The following is a 21,807-nucleotide window of genomic DNA, read 5'->3' on the forward strand; positions in this document are numbered from 1 at the left end:
CTGGGAAGCGAACCCAGGACCTTCTTGCTACAAGGCAACAGCTCTAACCACTGCGTCACTGCACAGCCAACTCTGTTTTTATAGAAATGAATTAAAAAATTGTGTCATAGTTTAAATATTTTGAACTGAGGTTCAGTTCATGAGCAGTTATTATCTCACTTGTTGTTGCTCTTTGGATAAACCTCGATCAGTTTGGAGAGGTAATGTCCAATTCTAACCACAACTGACAGGCAAATCATACGAATTCAGTATGGCAACATGTTTTGTTCAAGCCATTGAAGAAACTGTTCAAAAACCTCCTGTGGTTGTGTTTCATTTTCTTAGTCCTACTCATTCTGGCAATCATCATGAGCTCAAAATACTTCATTGAAGAAAATGGCTAAATGACTCCACTTTATAGTCACTAAAATACTTTAAATCAGGAAAGGACAACCACAATGATCTGTTACAATACTAATTAAAAAGGAACAAATAGAGTTGGGGTCTGAAACAAATTCTGTTTAACTTTTCTCTAAGGATAGCTTTGTTAAAGGGGACATATAACGCACAACTCACCTTTTACATTATTTTGTGCTGCCATGTTCTCTACTGCCTCTATATACATAACAAATCCATCTGTTTTCTGTCAGTGTTTTGTTTTAGTAATTAAGAGCCTAAAACAAGCAGTTTCAAATAGTCGCCATTTGTGACATCACAAACAGGAAATTTTGAATCAAACTGCCTCTCACGTGCAAGAGAGAGCAACTGCTGGAGGGGCAACGGCTCTACTCTGAGCTCCTCCCAGATATCAAGAGCTTCTCATCTTATGGCAACCTGAGTGGGGGAGAAGTGGGCGTGGCCAGCTCCATCTTGTTTTCTTAAAGTGACAGAGCTCTGAAATGGCTCATTCAGGAAAGTACAGAATCTGTTAAGAATAAAACTGCTGAAATCACTTAATGTGAGAGGGAGCTAGTGCAAAGAACTTCAAAATTCAACTATTATAATTTAATACAAAATCTAAATATGTCACCTGTAAACTGTCTTCTCACCCTCAAACGTTATTCTCAACACATTATTTATTTATTCTTCATGTTAATTTTCTTGATTTCTTCATCTTTTCTTTGTCTTATGAACTTTATTCTGAAAATACATTTTCGAGATTTAAACTTCAAACGTTGCCTTATTTCTTGGGAGTGACCCTAATCTGGCCCTCTAGACATCAACTGATGTCTTCATTCCTGAAATATTCTGAAGGCAAAATCCGAAGCAGAAAACCAATGAAACAGATGGAGACACAAAGAGAGAGAGAGAGAGAGCTCACATCAGTTCGGACTGATTGAAAAACTCCGTCCATCCCGCGTCACGTGACCGCGCCACCGGCAGCGAGCGGAGCCAACAGGAGCGCAGAGTCTCAGTGAGCACAAGGCTGCGCAGCACCAAACCCTCCGTCGCCAAACGCCTAGTTTCTTTTTAACTGAACCCCTTTACTCCCGCCCGGTGAGTACATTCTCCACTGACATTTTCTTAAGCTGATTTTTTACCTCGTTTTTCCTTCTCCTCTGTTTCCGACATGGAGACAAATGTTTTCTGCATGCACTGATTCAAATCTTGGATGCCGAGTGTTGATGCTCCGGCAACATCAAATAGCCCCATACGTGCTTGATATTTTTGTCCCCTTTCCTATATTCTCTCTTTTCTTCTTCTATTTTCCCGACGCAGCTTCTTAACCAGTTGTAATTCCAACATTTTGCTTGTTTTCTGCCTTTTTCCGCACCTTTGTCTCATGATGGCTTCTTTTGGTGAGATTTTATCTGATTTTGAAGCGTTTCTCTGCTGTGGAAGGCTGTGCCTTTTCGAGGGCGCAACAATAACATTTTTGATTTTCATCTTTAAGGATTTTGCTTTTCAAATAGGTGAGAAATATAACTTTGAGTTTGTTTTGGTGATTTTGTTGTGCATCGTCATGCAGCTGCAACTGTTTGCTTCTGTGATTAAAACAAATCTGGATTTGCACCAAAGGAGGTTATAATATTTTTTTTTCAAGTAAGCAACACAACAGAAGGTTTTCACAATCAGTCTGGCATAGACATGTTTGTTTATTTTGTCCAGGTGCTGTTTTTAAGAGCTAATTAAAAATGTTAAAGAAAACAATGCACCTGGTTTTAAATATATTTTTTTCATTTGGAAAAGCTTCAAAAAGTCTACAAATGTCATTTAATACTTTACAAAGCAAATAAATTCTACAAAAACCTCCAGTTTAATGACAAAATCCTTGTGCTCCCCTGTTTTCTTTGCCCACATTCACACGTGGACCTTGTGGTGTTTGGAAAAGAAGCAGGAAAAATACAAATTTAGACTCAGGACACAAAACTTAAAGGACTGAGATCAAAAGGGTAAAACTTTAGGGTAAATTCTGCAGCAGATCATTATGCAAATCAAGATGATATATTTGATTAATAGTTTGACCTTGTCATGCTGCCAGAACTCACCTCAAACCTGCAGCTGACAAATTCAAAAGACACCGACAAAGAGTCCTTGAAATGACCACTGGGTTCACCTCTTTGATATCCTTGAGGAAAGTTCTGTTTTTCATCATGAGAAAAAAAAAATGACAGCTCGAGACAAACACTTTCAATTTCACTCCAGAGATATGTGCAGGGACATTGGACAGCTTCTGCCTTCAGACTCTGCAGGTCAGGAAACAGGTGGGGGAAGCCGAGCATGAAATATGCTGCTACGCAAACAATACTTATCTCTCACTGTGGATGAAGTGGGAGGCTGGCTCAGGAATAAACGTGCAAGGAAGACGCCCAGAGATGGGAAGGGAAGGACTGAAGTTTAACCCGTAATCTGTCACTGTCCAGTTGACGCACGTCCTCACTGTTCAGCGCCCGTGGGCTGGGATGATCGTTGACCCTTAGCAGGTGCACGATGTGGGCTGCCTTAAAGCCACTCACTACAGAGTCCACCTGAATTCCTCCTGAGAACCTCCAGCCTGCAGACTTTGGGTCAAAGAACAGATTAGGAGAGCAGCTTCTTCTTGTCTCTTTTATGTCCCTGCATGTGAGAGATAAGCAAAGAGAAAAACAGATGAAAGACTCAGACAAGTGGAAAGAAATGGGATGTGTGGATGTTTCACACACATAAAATAGATCTCTGTTACATTATGCATGTGGCAACACCCTCTTCTCCTTATTAGATCTCCTACTGTTGTGTGTGTGTGTGTGTGTGTGTGTGTGTGTGTGTGTGTGTGAGAGAGAGAGAGAGAGAGAGCACAAATTCACACCTATATGGGTCACTTAAAACATATTCCTCAGGACAAGGTGTTTGTAAAGCAGCAGATTAGGCCAGTGCCTATGCCTGTGCATGCACCTGATCCTCTCAGTTCTGTTTTGAGACGTGCCATTTGCCTCGAAGCATCGGTATCTCCGTGCCTCGGCCGGCTCTCTTTATTCCCCATTCAAAGAGATGGAGGTTGATTTCAGCACCAGGGACAGCTGCCAGCACTTCATTACTCTGGCAGCTGGAGCGAGCTGATTCTCTCCTGAAAGTCTGGAGTGGTTATAGTCACTAACCCCGTGGCCTCTCCACCGCACATGTTTTACTCCGAGCTATTCTCAGCTTCACGCCTCCCATTCACAAAGCAAGGAATGAGGTTTCACCTCCAGATAAGAAACAGAACGACCATGCTCCTCTCGAATGGGTTCAAACAGGATTTAGAAATGCTGGAGAAAAACTCAATTTAATTTCACAAGGACCAAAACTAAAACCCTCTCTGTGTTAAGTTGTGAGGACATATGTCCTAAAATGGTGCAAAATACAACTCAGCAGCTGGAATATGTGAACCGAAACAGGGGAGCAATGGGATTAGGGAGAAGAGGAGCATATAATGTACTATAAATACATATAAGAGCAGTTTGTTCTTATTCTATAAATGATAAGGACTTTACAACTTGGGGAACTGATGAGGGAGGTAATATATAAAAAAAGACGGTGTTCTGCTGCAATTTCTAGAAAATAATTATAAATTGCGGTATTGAAGCAATAGAGTTACAAATTAATCATGGATTTACAGTGGTTGTTTTTGCAGGATGGGAGAAGAAAAAAACAGTAAAACAATTTAAAACAAAAATTATTTTTAAGTGCATACTGTTCCAATTGAAATTTAACAAAAATACAGGTGCAGATTGTGACAACTCTTCTGAATAGGCTTTAAATAGAAAAATACAATTCAAACAGTAATTAGATTACAGTTTGGATGGGTTTTTTGTGGGAAGGCTTAAAGTGACAGTGTGTTTTTTCCCTGGCAATAGGGGGCAGTACATGCCTGAATCATTGCAAGCAAGCATTATTTTTGTGTTTAAATAAGACTTTACCAACAGATGGCCACTAGGGTCCAAAAACCCTGGGACTGCATCTTTCATCAAAATAACCAGCACATCAGACTCCCTTTCATCACTGGCAGTGAGTGAAGAGGTAAATGTGTAAAACAACAATGTTTATTATTGGTGAAAATTTGGTTATATTTTTTATTTAACTTTTGTTTACCTAGTAAAAAGCCCATTGAGATTCAAAACCTCTTTTTCAAGGGAGTTCTGCAGCAAAGATGGCATAAATATACAAGACAAAGTTTACACAATTAAAACCATATAGAACAAGTACATTTAAAACTATAAAACAATCTAAGTAAAAACAATTTAACTAAAACAGTTACACATCAGTGAGGTGCTCTCAAGATTTCTTAATTTAGATTTAAAAACACTCAGCAAAATAAGCTCTGCCATCTTCCATTTTGTCGGCAACTCATTCCAAGCCAATGGTGCTGAGTGGACAAAAGCTGTCTTTCCTAGTTCATTACATGCAAAGTAAACAGAAAGCAACAAATTATCTTGCAGACGAAGAGAGTAGCGACCTGCGGTTTTCATTTTTAGTAGGGAACTTATGTAGGAAGGTAGCAGACCGAGTATTGCATTGTATATAAATCTGTAAAAGTGCAACTTCCTCCTGATGGTCAAGGCAGGCCATCCCAGCTGAGAGTACAACTCACAACGATGAGTCACTGAGAGTATGGTTAGTGATGAACCTTTGAGCAGCATGATTCACTGTGTCAAGTGACTGAAGACATTTAGCAGGGGCATTCATATACAAAATATCTCCATATATGTTGTGGAACTGCCAACATTTTTCAACAACTGGGAATTTTTCATTCATTTACAACAAAATTTCAATGAATATTTCCAGAGATTAATGGCAAAAAAACTACACATCGTCACTTTAAAGGTAAATTTCACTGAAAAACAATTTGTTGTTAATTATTTCTGATTTTAATAAATCACTTTGAGTTTTTTAATGCAGGCTGAACATTAAAAAGTCTCCTAAACCTATACCCTGCATTAGCTTCTGCTAAAAAAGGACAGTGAAACTCTAGGATTTGAAAATCCTGACAGATCTATGTCATAGTGTCACTTAAGGCTCATGAACTCACCCAAAGAAGGCTGTTGTTGTTGTAGCGTCCAAGAAAGAGAGAGAATGGGTTGACTAGTAGAAGCTAACTGTTAGCATTAGTAACTCCACAACATGGCAAAACTCCTTCAGGCTTGAGTTTTTTGTGGAGATAAAACATCAAACGTTGCAAAGCAAACATGATAGAGTCGTGTTGCTGTCAGCCAATCAGAGGCGAGATGACCAAATATATGCAAATAAGACTACCGTGTTTCGCCACGCTCTCCTCCAGCTGAAGCCTATGTCCTCAAACAGGTGCACCGGAGCTCTTTTTCCCCAGAGAACAACGTACAAGTCATTAATTCCTACTACATGAGTGGTGATTTATAGGCAATACTATTTTTTTTTCTTAGTTGCTTTAGCTTTTTTAAAGACAAGCAAACAGTTAAATATTAATGCACATCATTTGAAAATATTTCAGCTGTTCATCAAACTGTGTTCGGATTAGCTCATGTGGAGCAAAACAAGTTGTTGCACAGCAACACAGTTGGAGAGCCTCCTGTATCGCACACATTATGATGTCAATGATATAAATGTATTTAGCATTTGCGCACATAATTCTGATTTCATGTTGTGAGGTGTAGCTCACTTAAATGAACAAAAACTTGCACCTGATCCACATTATGTAACATTATTATACTGTAAATTATACTTTTTAGTTAAAATAAAACAAAATAATCAAACACATACCTTCATCAAAACCATAAAACTAACTTGGTCTAATAAAGATACTAAAAGTTGTAACTATATTTGGATTGGAAATTTGCTGTAGAACAAAAATCCACAAGTACAGAAAACAAAAGTTATTATTGTTGTGGGAGGGGTGGGGGGTGGGGTGGGGGGCTAAGGGGAGCCTGGCTCATCCAAAAGGGTGATGGGCTCTCCTGGAAGCCCTCAACAACCCAGGGGGATCCCTTTGCTAAGTTCAAAAGTAACTCATGAGGTGAAAATATAGGAAGCCAGGCAGCAGCTTTTCTGTAGGATTGAGAGGAGATGCAGGAAGATCAGAGACAAACAGGACAGAAAAATAGTCAAATTAAAAACAATAAAATAAAGTGTTTGAAAAGGAAAATGTAGGTAAATTCACCCCACTACACCTTTTTAACTTTATGAAGCAATAATTTATAAGCATGTAAAATTTATATATGTGATACAATTCAGATCACCTAAAAAACTCAGTCCCACACCCAGTACCGTTTCAAGGCATTTCCGAGGCAAGAATGAAGCTCCCCTCTCACTCGGCTCCCCCGGAAGCCTGTGTAATTCGTACCCCCCCCAACAGATGTTTCTCATGTTTTATTGCAAAACAAAATATTGAAAACCTTTAAAAAATAACTGGCATTTGTAGCGTAGATAGACTGTATACTAGAATTAGCGCTGTTTGCTATCAGCTTTATTAGATTCTGAGAAAGATCAGACAAATTAGCATATGAACTTATATCATGCATAAATATCTAGGACATTTATGCAATCAATAGAAGTTCATACACCAACGGGCTTGGTCTATATTTAATCCAAAGATTAATTTTTAATTTAAGATAATTAAATTAATAGCAAAAGTGTATTAATTAAACAGAAGACTTAATGGATTCTTTGCTTATTCAATAACCAAATATACACCATTCTGTGTTTCATTTCAAAGAGTCAGGTTTAAAATGTTAAGAATTTATTACTAACAATTTAAAGATGACAATTTAGAAATGACAATTTATAACAGCTTTGATATTAAAACTTGATATTAAAAGCAACCCTGTGTTTGAATGGAAACTAAAATGAAATGCGTATGTTGGATGCGTGGATGGATCTCAGAAGATTTCTTTCAGAGAGAGAAATGTGTTCTGGGTGGAAAAAGTTGTTTTGCAGCTAACTAAATTGTTTCTTAGAGAGAACAGCATCGGACGCAATCTGTGTGCTACCTCACCCATCAGACGACCCTCTATGTGGATCCGGAGGTCCGGAGGATGTTGTCAGCCTCTGGGTACTTGGTCAGGTAGAGAAGACCCGAGTGAAACCGACTCTCTGGTCCAAGAGTTGCCGCATGGTACACAGTGTTGAGCTTGTGTCTTAACTTAACTCTGAAGGAGTTTTGCGTCAGCTGGTTACAGGTGGCGTATATTCGGAGCGATTCTATCGGCGTGACAGTACAGCTTAGTGAGGCTTCGGGTGGCCGACCCTCGTCCTCTGGTACTCTCTCACCACGGAGAGTATCTGCTTGGTTCAAGACCTGAAGTTGAACTGAGGAGTTTTTGGTTTTAATAACACCTCAGAACACGCCCTCTTAGCGTCAGAAAGCTTGTTGTTATGGAGCAAAGACATGTGAGGTGGTTACCTTTACCCTGGATTCAGTTCTGCATGTGTATACGTGCACATTACCTTCTGGTTACTGATCACACGTTACTGATTATCAAAAGCAATAATTATTATTAACCAAAGAATAATGTAATCTCAGTAATTAAATACATTTATAATGAACCATGATGATTATAATAAACCTTGTAATAAACAGTAAAAAGAGTTTATTAAAATGATTATTTTAAAATCTTGAAGTGTCCTTCATCTTGGGACGGAACAGCAGACAGATAAAATATAGTTTCAGCAGACTGTACGGCTCCTGTGATGGACAACCTGTGGGACAGAAGTTCAGCTCGACCCAGCTCGACCTAGCCGGGGAAGTGTGACCTTTGGGACACAAAATGAGGCCATTCATGTTGCTACACATTGCTTGGGTTTTGGAGCCAAATCAAGAATATACAAACTCTTAATTAAAGGCAAACTGTCAGCTTTTAGCACCCTCTTGTGTCCGTTTAGAAGAACTAAAAGCAAAACGTATCTCCTCATCTTTTTAACACCTTAATCTAACAGCTGAAACATCTCCCCGGCCTTCATTAGTGTCTATGGGAGCGATTCATCATTAAGTCGAACAAATCAGCTGTGTTCTTGATCTAAAACATGCAGGAAACATGTTGGAAGCAGACTGAAGCATATCGACTCAATTTTTTCCACATGGTGGTGACCCGCCACTCTGAAGTTGCAAGTGCATTATTCTGGCCATATGAAATATGAAAAATATGAAATATGAAAAAGTTGCATAGTATGGCTTTAATTATGATGATCTATAGGCTGAGAAATTAAATGATAAAAGAGATACTTTCCTTCTAATTTAACTATTCATCCCCTTCACTTACTGCTCAGAGGTCTCCAGCACAAAATAAACACCACGGGATTTAGAAATGTACTGCGGTTTTGTGTTGTAATGTTTTGTTTTGTCAGATCTTGTGAAATCTGTCAATAAATATAAAAGCCTGCAAGCAAACAGATCATTTGGAGGAGAAGAAAACAAAACATCCAGCCTGCCGTCAAGTTTTTGTTCTGTTTTATTGGCTCCCTCCTGGTGGGTGTGCATTTGCATGAAAACGAGCATTATTTAGTGTTTGCTTTTATCCGCCCTGCTGTCACGGCGCCTCCAAAATCTGTTTTTATACATTAAACCGAGAACACAGTCAGCCTGCAACATTTAACAGCAAGACGCAAGCTCAGTTTCCCATTGAAATTTCAAATTGCTCTTCAAATGAAATTATAATCAGCTCTTAGTCATGTTGTTTTTAGCATTCACACCACATCCAGCTTAGCCTTGTCATTTGATGAATCCTGCAGATTGTCTGGATGCTTCACCTCTGACCTTCCTCGCTTCAGACCTGATGCCTTCTCAGTTTGCAGCCTGCTGGTGTCATGAAGCAAATCTTTTTGTTATCAGCTAATTAATCACAACTCTAGTGACCCATTTACTTTAGCGTGGTGGAGCAGAAGCTATATTTGGCAGAAATACAAAAGGGGAATTAGGGAGATGAAGAAATATGTTCGCAGCGAGAGGTATGTGAAAGTACACCGCATGCTCAAATACCCTGGAGCAAACCTGTGGAATGCCCTGCTGCAATAGCAGGTAGAGGCAGTTTTTTCCCCCTTATTCAGACAAAAAGATGTGGGAGTAGTCCCTCATTTCAAGTGTAAAAGTGGGGAAATCTACAAGAGAATGAGAAATAAAATTTCTAAGAATACCCAGAGGGCAACAATTGTGATGCAACAGAGAATTACTGAACTCCTGAAAGCAGGAGCTGCTTGTTATCAGAAGCTGAAGCTGCAAATAAATAAATAAATAAATAAGCAATTAAAAAGAGGGATCTAAGTAGGTGAGAAGGCATGTGCTGACCTGGAGCTTCAGGTTTCAGGCGTGCACTCTGATTCCAAAGATAATCAGCTTTTCTATTATTGTTCAACGCAAGATAAAACGTCTCCCAGAGATATGACTTGGTCCTGTCTCTCCGTATAGGTCACATTGTGTTTTATCTTCCTGCCGGTTGGGGCTATAGGTTCCTCCAATCCGATTATGGTGCAGCCAGTTTTAGGCGAGTGATCGTCTGCCCTCCGTCTTCATGCTTCACAGAGCCTCCATAAATTTTCCCAGCAGGGGGAGGAGAAAATGAGAGGAGGTAGGGTGACAGAGGGGGCTAGATAAAGCTGATGAAAATTGGAGTGTATTTTTCTTACTTTGTGTTGCCGTACATCTGTGGGCTCAAACACGGCAAGGCCTCCTGAGTTGAAAAAGTGACTTTATTAAGTCTATGAATAATATGTAAATGGTTACAGGGTGATGGAGTGGTGATTTAAAAGGATGGAGTCACTGAAATAATTGATAGGCTACAGCACTACCTAGCGCATCATGTACTCCTGCATTTTCAATCTTTGATATTCCAGTCTGAGGCCCGGTTCTAAGCTCCTAGAAGGTGATTGGGCGTTGAAAAATGTCTTTTCTTCTTCATTTTTTTGAAGTTTGCGCAATCCCTTCTTCAAACCCACCTCCTGTTTATCATACTCTTTCCTTTTGTTGCCACTTTCTTTTCTCCCTCCTGAGTTCACCCTCAAACAGGTATTATGCAGAAAGTAATGGGATGTGAGAACTGACAGAAAGCTAAAATAAAGGCTTGCAGTCAATCTTATAGGTTCCACAGCAAATTCCTGCTACATGAAGAGTTGTTTCAAAAATGCGTGGCAGATTGCTCATTATGTTTGTGCAATAGGCTACTCTGTGTCTCCTCTGCACTGATAAACTGTTATTACTGTACAAGTCCTGCAGGATGGATTAGGTTCCTCTGGGCTGGGAGTAAAATGGCCCTGCATGGACCTCTATTCATTAGGCTCTTAATTGCTAATTGGGGTCTTTGAATGATTCAGCAATAGCTGCCACTACTGGGGTATTAGTTGAGTAATTTATGGGTAGAAAAAAAAGGATAAGGGTGGGAAAGTGCTATTATAAAGGGCAGTGGTGCCTGCGTGGCATTATAATTACACAGCCACCTCATGTTATCACTTATAAATCTATACTGCTCTTGTTTTATGGCAAATTTTGACCATTTGTCTGAGTTGAACTCATTATGTTCTGTGATTACATTTAATTTAGCTCTGATGCAATTTGACTCAGCATTCCACTTTCTAAATTAATCTTTCTTGATGAGGCATATTATTTGGTCCGTGCGGCAGATCTGCATTTGGAATTTTCTCTTTGTTTTAGAGCGACGCTTTAAAAACCAAAACAGTCGTCTCAGATAGAATATTTATTCGGGCTCTAAACACTGTCAGTAATAAACACCAATCTTTTTTAAGAGGTAATTTTATAAATCCTTAAGGTTAATATTAGATGTGTTTTTCAAAGGAGGAAAAAAACTGAGAAATGAACTCTCACAGGGCTGCAGCCTTATAGTCTGCTTATAAATAAATGAGCTCACTGACAGCATTCTTGTGTGTGTGAAGCATTAAAGCTAAAAATGCAAAAAAAAAAAAAAGATGTACGTAGATGTTTAAATGCGACATCGTTGCTGTTCAAAATTAAAATCAGAAAATTATGAAAAACAAAAACAAATAAAAAGTCATCTGTTATTAAACATGGCCAGTTTAATTGATGATTGAGCAACCAAAAACATAGAAATCTGGTTTGTGGGTGTATCACTGTCATAGATCAAAAGAAAAAGTCTGACAGTTTTCCCAGTCTTTGAACTCACCATCACAAAGCACCAATTGACACAAGCATTAACAGATTTTTTGTGTGGGCTTTCTTAAAGGTGTGGAACACTCAAAAACTGTTTAATGATTATTTCTGAAAATATTCTGTCACTAAGTTTTTCATGCAGGCACAGGAGGAAAATAGTCTCCTACACCTATGTCTTCCTGGCTCATGTTATTTGTGGAGATAAAACATCCATGTCGCAGAGCAAACAGAGTCAGTGGTAGAGTTGTGCGGCTGTTATCCAATCTGAGGCGAGATGTCCAAATATCAGGAAATAAGACTCCAAATCCTGCCGTGTGAAGCTCTCCTCTAATGCGGTATTCTGCTAGTTCCTGAAACAAGCACGTCTGAGCGTTTGTTTCCCCCAAATACGACTTGCAAGGCAATCATTTCTACCAGAGACCACTGCAAATGTTTGATTAAATGAGTGTCCCACACCTTTAAATTATAAATGATAAATAACCTGCCCTTAGAGGACTCCATAGCTCTTTACACCACAGTGAATCATTCATCCATTCATGCACACATTCACATGCTGATGGTGATGAGCTACAGTGTAGCCACAGCGGCTCCCGGGCTCCTGAATGGTGTACTTCAGAAATATAAATTTAACCAGAAGAATAAAAAATAACATGTATTTTGTTCATTTTAGTTCCATGAGATAAATTAGATTTGCCATAATCGATTTTAGGAGATCAGAGCTGTATAAGAATTGTCATGGCTGGGGGAGGCGTTTAACCCAAGACATGCAGAATCAGCACGAGAGTCAGAAGGTAAGAAGTTAGTCTTTTATTCACAAACGAGAACTAAAGGAGCACTGGAAAACCAGTGAGTAATGCCGTGGGCGACAAGTCCAAAATTCTAGCTCAGCAAGCTGTGGGGTAGTGGGGAGCCGAGGTGGATGAGAGTAGAGACCCAGCCGGGCGGGAGGTGAGGCAGCAGAGAGGGGAGATCCAGGAGCTGAGGAGGAGGATGGACGTGGAAATGAAGATCCGTAGTTCTTTAGCTGAATTGTGAAGGTGTGGTGAAAATCCTAGGAGGGCAAACAGAACAGGGTTTCAGGAGCAAATTCACAATCGTAATCCAAAAACTGTCCAAGGTCAAAAATCCAAATAATCCAAATACGCGAGAACAAACTACTAGGAGCAAACGAATACGAGTGGCAGGCGTTTCCATAACTGAAGTAATCATCCGGCTTCGAGTGATGTCTCCATCCTCCTTTTAAACCCGAGCTCCAAATGATTAACTCGGCACAGCTGGTGCCCCTCCGCTCCTTACCTGTGGAACACAGAACCCCAAAGATATTTAATATAGGAGGAGCACTCACCTCGACCCGAGAACGATGACAAAAATCTGAGTTAGATTTTGAACAGATTTTTTTAAATAGCGGAACACAAAGTAATGTCCAAAGAGTTCTGAATTTCATGGTGCAGTGAACGCAGCATGATTTGAAGTTGACTGAAGATAAATGGTAAATGGTAAATGGCCTGTATTTGATATAGCGCCTTCTAGAGTCCTGGAACCCCCAAGGCGCTTTACAACACAATCAGTCATTCAGACATTCACACACACATTCACACACTGGTGGGGATGAGCTACGATGTAGCCACAGCTGCCCTGGGGCACACTGACAGAGGCGAGGCTGCCGAGCACTGGCGCCACCGGTCCCTCCGACCAAATATCGGAGATAAAGTTAAACAAACCTGGGAAATGAATTGTTTTTGTTTTTTTCACCTATATCCTGAAAAGTCAGACTCAGAATTCTTTACGAGTTTGTATGAATTTTTTTTAAAGAGAATCCCAAAAAGAAATACCTGAAGTTGGAACTTTTGTAACATAGGTGGATGCTGAAGACGTGTCAGAGAAAGGTGGGGGAGTAGAAATCTGCTGCAAACTGCAGGATTAAACAAATATCAGATTTTAAATGGATTTTCAGTCTCTTATTTTCTAAAATGTTTCTAGAAAACACTCAAAAACATGCTCTCAAGTCCTTATAGAAAATAATTGAAAGCTCAGATACAATTCTACGATGACCAGATTCATATGTGTTGTTTATTTTTCATTTAAATTTTAGATTTGGAGCATTGACGTGTTACTGAGTCCATTTTGTAATTTCAGCGCTGATAAAAGCCTGGACGATTAGGTCGTGCATTAGTTATCTGTCTTTTTGAAAACATTTGCCAGAATTTGCTGAATATAATAAGTAAAAAATCCCTTTCATTTTAGTTATTACTTTCTAAAACAGTTGTTTTAAATATACTTTTCCCAAAGAGTAGCTTCCCATCCTTGTTTCAGAAAGACTGTCTTTTTTCTAATTATCTATACTTTAAAATGAGTAAATTATAGAAAAATGTCCAAAAATATGTTATGGTCTATCACTCTAGTCTACATTATGGGAAGTTAACCAATGCATTCAGCTTTTATAGCAGCGCTTTAATCCGTGGTTGCTTATTTTTTCATCTTTTCTTCCCAAACTGAAAATTTAAAAGTGTGGAACACTGAAAAACTATTTTTAATTATAATTTATGATTATAATCAGTCACTCTGAGTTTTTTATGCAGGCTGAACATGAAAATAGTCTCCTCCAACTTTCTCCTGCATTCGCTTCTGATAGAAAATAGACTGAAACTCTAGGATTTGCTAAGCCTTACAGATATATGTCCCACTCACCCATTTTGAATCACAACAAGGAAGGTTGTTGTTGATTTAGTGTCCAAGAGCGAGCTCAGTGTTTCTGGGCTAGTTGAAGCTAATCGTTAGCATTAGGAACACCACCACACAGCAGAAAATCCTCCAGGCTTGTGGGATTTATTAAGATAAGCCATCCACGTTGCAAGTCAATGGTAGAATCGCGTTGCTGTCATCCAATCTGAGGGGAGATATCTAAATTTCAGGAAATGAGACACCAAATCCTGCCTTCTGGAGCTCAGCTGTGATGTAGGTCACTACTAGTTCCTGGAAATGGTGCACTGGTGTTTTTATTTAGATTTTCTGAATTTTTTTTCCAGAGATGAACCTCAAGTTGAATTTTTCCAAAAGGTTTCCTTGCTCTGACAGAACAAGTCTATAACATTATACGCAAAACAAAGCAGAAAAGGAGTCTATTTTCCTTTTTCGGATGGCAGCTGAAGTCTGTCGTTTTTGTGTACGCTGTCAACACATTAAAGATAAAATGCTGCAGTGCAACGTTTTAGCAGTCGAGGGTGAATGTGGCCTGAATGCATCCTTCACTAGTATTTGTCAGCGTGTTTGAGCAGCTCCCATCTTTTTTTCCTCCTCCTTCTTCTCTCATACAAGAGTCAGTGAGGAGGGATCAGAGAGAGAGGAAGTGCTAAAATGATTACTTTCACCGGTTCCTTGCTTCTTTATCTCTGGAGAGTTCAGATTCGGAAGCCTCTGACAGTTGATGTGAAAAAATCAAAGAGGATCCAAGAATTACTTAAACCTGGAACTTTGCAACACGGGAGGGTGCTGTAGAAGTGTCAGAGGAAGAAAAGAACATCGCTGTCAAACGTTCAATACTGTTTATAGAAAGACTTTTTCAGAGACGGAAGAAAGCGTGCGTGGGGAAAGACATGCCAGTGATGAGCCAGGATGCACTCACTGTTTTACTCATGCAGATGTTATTTAGCATTCATTTCTGCAGCATTAAGCATGCCAACATAAACCCAGCCTAATCCCCCTCCCCCCTCCTGTCTTGCCTATTAGGCTGCTTTGAATTCTGTGTGTTTTCTGGCCTGGGACATTTCTACATTTCTGCTGGCTTCTTCTTTAAAAGCTCCAAGGTTCTTACAGGTTCATGAATATTGTAACAGAATCATCTTTGAAGTCATCTTTTTTTCCAACTGACTGAGCTAGAGGACTAACACTTTTCACTCCGTTCATGTTTATTAAAAATGTGTAATTCTGAGGTAATTGACAAGATGATCCCAAAGTGTCCCCGAAGTGATGCTGCGAGGTGATGGTTCTGGAGAAAGAGAGGTTGTAAAGACCTTCATAGTCAGGCTCCAGATGCCTTGTGGTTATTTTCTACCTCGTGCAGCTGGCGGTCATTTAGAGCTGCGATGCAGCAGTTCCTCAGCCAGCACTTAGTGCTGTCAGTCGCTGATGGGAGCATGACAAGTTTACAGACTTTAGAGACTACAAACCATTTGTTGAGCTAATGCTTTGAGTGTAAATGTGAGTATGTGATCAGCCGCTTAGAAATTTAAAAACACACACCGGTGGAGAGACTTTGGGCATTTTCTTGCTGTTTCCAGAGTGGGAAAGAAAACGATTTTTCTTAAAGGGAGACTAGACAGTTTTGGCTTGCATTTAGCACCCCCTAGTGTCTGTTTAGTAGAACCAAAAGCAAAACTCATCTCCTTGCTGCGCATGCTGAAATGCCTCCCCAGTAGCCTGGAAAGCCAGACAAAATAAATATATTTTTTAGTCTGGCAACGCTCCGTTGACGGCTCTCGGTCGTGGGGTGGGTTCCACCTTTGTCTTTCAAACAATCTCCGCATGCTACTGGACAATGAACAACGTGATGTACTCACTGCAACGGATGGTGGTAAATGAGGCGGTCCGCTGTTGAAAAAAGCGACAATGCATCCTGTTTTAAAAAAAAAAAAAATCCACTCCTGATTCTAATAAAACCGAAGTCCAAATGGTCCAAAATTGATGTAAAGGCTATTTCAAACTAGCTGTTGCCATCTTGTTCCACTCTGTTGCATCATCCCGCCCACCAGACGAATAGAGGGCCCCTATTGGCCACCAAACAGATAAAGTGCTGTGATTGGTTCAGAAAGCAGATATAGTGCTATGATTGTCCCACCATTATGGACCAATCACAGCTTTCTATGTGTCTGAAACCCCTCTAAAGAGCTGTGATTGGCCAGCGAGAACACTGCTAGGGGCTGCAGAGGTACCAATGGAACGCTCCCAGACCAAACTTTGCAAAGCAAGAATTTGGTCTAGATCACTAGGCTATCTCCCCAGCCTTCATTAGTTTGTGCAGAAGGAATTCATAACTAAATGAAATAAATCAGCTGTGTTCATGATTTAAAACATGTAGTCAGCTCAATTTTTTACAGACTGGATCAGAACTCTGAAGTTGTAAATGCAGTATTCTGGCCAAAGAGATCAGTGGGGTCTGAGTGACATTTCATTAACCCTGTAAAGCATCATTTTAGTGCACACTGGCTCAAGAAAATGATTTAAAAATATGAAGAAGTTGCATAGTATGCCTTTAACATAGTGATGGACTATCAACTTTATTTACTACCCTGACTTGTTTATTGACAATATTCACTGAAATTTGATTGAACCAGATGATCTTGTTGTTGCTGTCAATACGCTTTTTGTGTCTGTGTTTGTTTTGTTGCCCTGATGCTGATGTTAGAGAATGAAAAGTCCAATACCTTTTTTTTCACGCTACTTGTGTTTTGTTGGACGTGTGCCTGACTTATCTACTAATCCACTTGATTGTGTTGTGATAGTGTTCAGAGAACAAATCGGGTCGGTTCTCATTGGGGCTTAGTGCCAGTGCATATGTTTTATCTTCACATGATAGCTGTTTAAGATTTAAATTTAAACACATTTGAAGCAGGTTACTTCTGTCACAAAACTGAAGCTATATTTTGAATGTACATGCAAATAAATGCACAAACATGAGCTCTCACATTTATTTTCATTGTATACTGTTTTCCACTATATATAAATAATTTAAGCTCTTTTCTCTAATTTTAAAGATGCATGAACACAGACATGACAAGGACACAAATACAGACGTGGACAACATTGTTGGTATCCTTCAGTCAATGAAAGAAAAACCCACAGTGCTCACATAAATAACTTCAATCTGACAAAAGTAATAATGAATAAAAATTCTATGAAGTTTAACCAGTGAAAGTCAGACATTGCTTTTCAACCATAATTGAATGGAATTATTGATAAAAATATATAAACTCATGGAACAGGCCTGGACAAAAATGATGGCACCTGTGTTCCCGCTACGTTTTCGTCTGCGGCTGCAGACTTCCTCAGGCTGACGCTGCCCCCACTTCTCCGTTTATCCGAGGATAAACGGAAAAGGAAGTGACGCCACCATCAGCGTCAGCCTGAGGAAGTCTGCAGCCGCAGACGAAACGTAGCGGGAACACAGGTAACAAAACTGTTTCTGTGTTTTAAAAAAAGAAGGACAGCATGGAATTGGAATCACGACACAGCAAGAACACACCTAAGATGAATTGTAAAAAAATGTTTATCTTTTCATTTCATTTTAGCCTTTTTGGAATTCTCGGTGTGGAAACAGCAACTTCTGCTTGTTCATGATCGGATCTTAAGACATCACTTGCTAACGGACTTCTTCAATGCAATTTTATTGTTAAAATTCTAGAGGAAAGCCATGAATAATTCCAAATGGAACTTTGAAAAGTTGGGTAATCTATGACTAGTGTTTGTTGTTTTTAGACATTTACTAGATTTAAAAGAGAATCTAAAGATTTTTACAGACATGTCAGGTGAAAAAAAAGGAAAAAAGAAATCTAATGATTGTACAGGTTTATCATCATGAATGACTGCTTAATGAAAAGTCTGTAAAGTAGTATGAAATGATCTAATGGCAATGCGTCGAGTTATTTGATGTCAGGAGCGTACATTCTTCACAATCATTTAATTAGTGGGAGCAATTTTTGTTCAAAACCAAAAATGTCAAGCATTAGGAGCTCTGAATATGTGAAGAACGTTTCGTGGTAATCTGTTCTGTAATGTTGCTGAAACACTTAAGCTTGGACTTGAGCTAACAGAGCTAACAGGTGAGGCAGGTGTGCATCTGATTGGCCTATGCGACTGAGTTTATGATTACCTGGAATTCTGGGACATTATAAGGAGAAGATGGTCACCTATTAACCTATCTCATCTATTACGTTCATTAGAAAAAAGTTTGATCTTTTATCTTCAAGAGAGGTTAAAGCTCAGGTAAAATTGTCGCACAACTTTGGTGGAAAGTCAGATGATCAATCTCTTCTTTGCAAATTATTCTTTTGTGCATTCATTAGATCTGGAGATAGAATAAAAGTCAGCATTTTTAATATATTTCTGATTTGCTGACCTGATAATTGTTGTCTCTTGCTTTCCTCATAGCATAAAAAAACCTGACACGTTCTCACTCCCCTACTCATCCTATACTGACTCTGACTTAAACTTGTGTCGCCACCTTCTACTCTCATTGAGAAATTGGAGGTGTGGCGTGAGAGCGTGTGAAGCGTGAGAGTTGGCAGCCCTATTTAGAAGAGTGTGGAGTGAGAACGTGCTGAAAGAACAACTGTTTATTAAAATAAAATATTCTACATCTAAAAACAGCAGCTTACAATTAATTAGATTTAGAAAAAAACTTATTGCACAGTTTAGAAACTCGTATTTTCTTCTGTTAAATTGGTTGAAAATGCTATTTTCCTACTTGATAAAACATCTTCCATCTAATGGCATCACATTTACATGAAAATAGGTCTTCCATGGACTTCAACATTTCACTGCAGGTTTGGCTACTGCAGTGCTTTGAAGGTAGAAAAGTAAAGTGGAGTTGGTGTTTGACTGGATTGACTGGTGCGTTCTTCACTTGTTCTCCACTTCTCTCTCTGCCGCTAATTAGGGCAATTAACTCCTAAAAACGTAATAACAGCATTGCGGCATTACGAGGCTTTCATCAGTGTTCAATTATCTTCCCTTCTGGGTTTTGGAAAGGCAGAGTTTTTTTTTTTCAAGAGCAGTAAGAGGGATTTAAAATGGATTATGTGTGGGTGGAGGCAAAGGATGGAGGTAAAGAAGAGGTAGGATGGGGAAAATTGCGATGTGAATGAAGGAGGAGAGAAGATGGGCTGCAGAAAGCATGTGTGAAAATGTTTAAGATAAACACAAATCTGCATGGTTACACCTTCATCTCAAGTAGAAACAATGTGAAGACATATTTTTTAGGAAAAGACTGATATATTGACTTTTTAATACACAGTAAAAACATGTATTTTAGTTCTGCTTTTTTGTCACTTTGTCACACTTAAGGCTGCACGGTGGTGCAGTTGCCTCACTGTTGCCTCACAGCAAAAAGGCTGCAGGCTGGAAACCTGAGTGTAACCTTTCTGCATGGAGATAGCATGTCCTTCCCGTGCATGTGTGGGATTTCTCGAGACAACATGAAGACTGCTAAAAGATCTCAAAAGGCAAAACAGTATGTCACGTTCTAAAGAAATTCAAGAGCAAAAACTCCAGAAATACATCCAAAAACAACACAAACACACATCTCACATTGATCATAAAGAAATTAATGATAACCTGGACTTCTAGGGAAATCATTCTGTGGATTGATTCGATAAGAGTGGATTTTTTAAAAGGTTTGTTTCTGGTTTCATCAAATTAAAACACAACAGTCAAACATGGTGGTGGTAGTGTGACGATCTGGGACTGCTTCAGGACTTGGATGACTTGCTTTAATTGATGGAAACATGAACTCCTGAAGCAGACTGTCTGACCTTTGACTTTAAATGGGCCGTTTATGCTGGAAAACCCTCCAATGTGGCTTGATTTAAAAAAAAGATCTGAAACAAATAAAAGTGACAAAAAAGCTAAATTAGAAGGAATCTGCATTGAAAATGCAAAGTATTCGTTTGTATTTCTGTAAATGTATAACAGAATAAAACACAAAAAAAAACTGTTAACACACATTTAGTCAGTTTAGTGACCTAGAATGGTGTGTTTATAGAAATCTGTTCTTTTTTAGATGATAAAATTGTGTTGTAAAATGCAGCTAAAGCAAGCTGGCCTACTTAAACATCAGTCAGGGAAAAAACAGTAACAGACATGAAACCTACCTGAAACACCTCCAGAGTTTTATCAGCTCTGAGCACGGAACACAGCCATGAAAAGCTCCAGCTGCAGGTTATGATTTCATATTTAGCAAACACACATGAAAGGGAAGTCGAGCATTAGGAATGCAACAGTGTTGCGTAAATTAATTAAAAATGCAGTTCAAATCTCAAAGATAGTGGTTGTATCATCACAGAAAACTGACAAATCGGCCCGGCTGAGACATTTGCTTAACAGAATATGGCAATAGATTCAACTTTCAGTTAAATTGTTGATCCACTTTTTCATCACCTCTCTTCCATGTGAGGTAATAGGGTTAAAAACTCTCTCTCTTCTGCCTTCACAGCCTCGTAAGAGCTTCTCCTGTGAAAATACCTCTTCGGTATTTGAAATTGGGTCTAAAAAAATTAAAGCCTCATTATAGAAGAGTATTCACATGCACAGAAATAAACATAGATATTGTCACCAACAGGGAACTCCAAGAAGCAAGAACCTGAGAGTTTATTCTTTCATCTCTCTGAGCCATATTTTCCTCCTGATGTTCAGTGATCGTCCCAGGAGACATGAGGCATGATGGGAGGAAAGACGGTGACATCTTTAGAGGGTGTTAAATGCTCACGAGGGACTGCTGATGTTTGGAAAGAGATGGCTTCAGAGATGATAGGTGATTCTAGATTATGTCCAACCTTTTTCTTTTCTCATCCAAGAAAGTAAAGAAGTTTGCTGCAGAGGGGGAAGTTTATCTCAAAATATGCAGCTAATCTTGTGTTTTATAAGCACTTGAATGAAATTTGCAGGGAAAAGACTAAAGTGTGGAAGTACATTGCATTTTATTGCTCATGTAGAGCTATGACATCCTGTAGGTGGGGGCCATGAAATGACATCATTATAAGGTGCAAAGTCCTTTAATTGATGTGGTTGTGTCACATTGCACAATATGAACTCATAACGTTATCCTAACTGGTAAATAATGACATTGAGTGAAATGCAAGCAACTTCAAATTTAAAGAGAGCTGTGGCAAATGTGCTTGAAATGCTCCTCGAGGCATTTTGTGGAAGGTGTGGTGGAAGGGATAGATGGAACAGAGAACAGAGAACAAAGGTTTCATCTAATTTTTAATTTTTTTTATGGGAAAATCCTAATTTATCATAAACATGTGAGAAAGACATTTAAAATTAAACAAATGACAAAAATTGTTTAACATCAGCTTTTGAATCCATTTTTCAAATATAAAAATTTTAAAATGATTTCCTTCTGAACAATATTAATTAAACAAGTGAGAGGATTCCTGAGACATTGGTGTAGTGAGCTATTTTCATACACGAGAACGCAGTTCACATATACGCTGAGATTTATCAGATTCTCACCTCTGAATCACAGTTTGCCTTCATGTCAGAGTTCCTCTCTCCTCCCTCTGATAACAATC

General features: G+C 39.1%; 1 protein-coding gene across 3 annotated transcripts in view; it reads left to right on the plus strand.

Moving 5' to 3' along the window:
- The first annotated feature begins 1,337 nt into the window (after positions 1-1,337).
- Positions 1,338-21,807, plus strand: part of ralyl (RALY RNA binding protein like) — a 47,310-nt gene continuing 26,840 nt past the window's right edge. The window contains exon 1 of one of the 3 annotated variants that reach the window (XM_015956377.3): positions 1,338-1,476. The gene's annotated coding sequence lies outside the window, so the exon portion shown is untranslated. The other 2 variants (XM_015956379.3, XM_054741940.2) reach the window with 2 other exon arrangements.

Source organism: Nothobranchius furzeri, chromosome 11, assembly GCF_043380555.1.
Source record: "Nothobranchius furzeri strain GRZ-AD chromosome 11, NfurGRZ-RIMD1, whole genome shotgun sequence".
NCBI classification, from domain to species: domain Eukaryota; kingdom Metazoa; phylum Chordata; class Actinopteri; order Cyprinodontiformes; family Nothobranchiidae; genus Nothobranchius; species Nothobranchius furzeri.